Here is a 1,251-nt window from a genome sequence, read left to right as displayed (position 1 = left end):
CTCCGGTGAGTCAGTGGGATTCAATTTTACATGTGTGTTGGAATATGTGTTTTTCACGCGCAGGACATTTTGAAGAAAAACACTGGAGTGTAATAATGTGATTAAATGACAAGAAAGAAAAACAACTTCCAGAAAAACCCAAACAAAGAACTCATTTATTATTATTTTTTAACAATACACAGCGTGCACAATTATTAGGCACGCGAGTATTTTTGTGAATGTTAAAAACTATGTGAACAGTCGTTTTCAAATTTGTCAAGAAGTCAGATAGTGAATATATTTCTTCAACTGTGTGGTTAAAATGATGCTTTTCAAATTATGTTGGCTGTATTTTTAAATAAATGCAGAATCTGCAGAAATGAATGAGCCAAATTATTATGCAAGTTGGTGATAAGAGCATATAACTTGTAAACATTAAAAACTAGGCACCATTTTTAATGTTCTATTGATTGAAAATAATAATATTTACTACAACTGTATTCAAACTTCAACAAAAACAACAGTTTTCTTTACATTTGTATACAAAATAAAACTGTTAATGTCTTTACATTTCAAATTTTAAGTGTTTCTCTAATGTCCAATATAACCTCCTTTTCTTTCAGTGAGGGTCAGAGGTCACTGGTAAACTGATTTAGTGAGGTTTCTGATGACTTCTCTGCTGACACTGTGAGCTGTACCTTGTATGGCTTTCCAAAGATGCGTTTTTGAGCTGTATTTCTCACCATTACTGTAAATTATCTTCTTCAGTGTTGACCACAAGTTCATGAGGCGATCCTCTTTAAAGCCCTGAGATGCCATCCTGTCCTGGGAATAACGTGAGGCATGTGACGGTGCATTGTGCTCATGCATGAACACTTTCATCTTTTTCTCTTTAGCTGAATGTCTTTTCCTCCATGCAGGAAAATACAAAAGAAGATTTTACCTCCATTTGAAAACGACTGTTAACATAGTTTTTAATATATTCACAAAAATACTCACATGCCTAATAATTGTGCACGCAGTGTATATTTATTGTTTTTTGACAATTATGACAGAGTAACAAATAGATGAGCACACTAAACTAGTTTTGTACATGTAGCAACTGAAAGAGACAAATAAATAACTAAATACATAACCTAGAAAAAAATAGCTGAAGTCAGAAGTATTTTGAACATGCAACAATGAAATAATAACCATGAGAAGAAAAGGAAAAATAAATGAAAATCTATTAAGATAGTAAAAACAGAAAAACAAACAAATAGACAAACAAAA

Source organism: Notolabrus celidotus, chromosome 12, assembly GCF_009762535.1.
Source record: "Notolabrus celidotus isolate fNotCel1 chromosome 12, fNotCel1.pri, whole genome shotgun sequence".
Classification (NCBI taxonomy): domain Eukaryota; kingdom Metazoa; phylum Chordata; class Actinopteri; order Labriformes; family Labridae; genus Notolabrus; species Notolabrus celidotus.
This window is presented reverse-complemented; position numbering follows the sequence as displayed.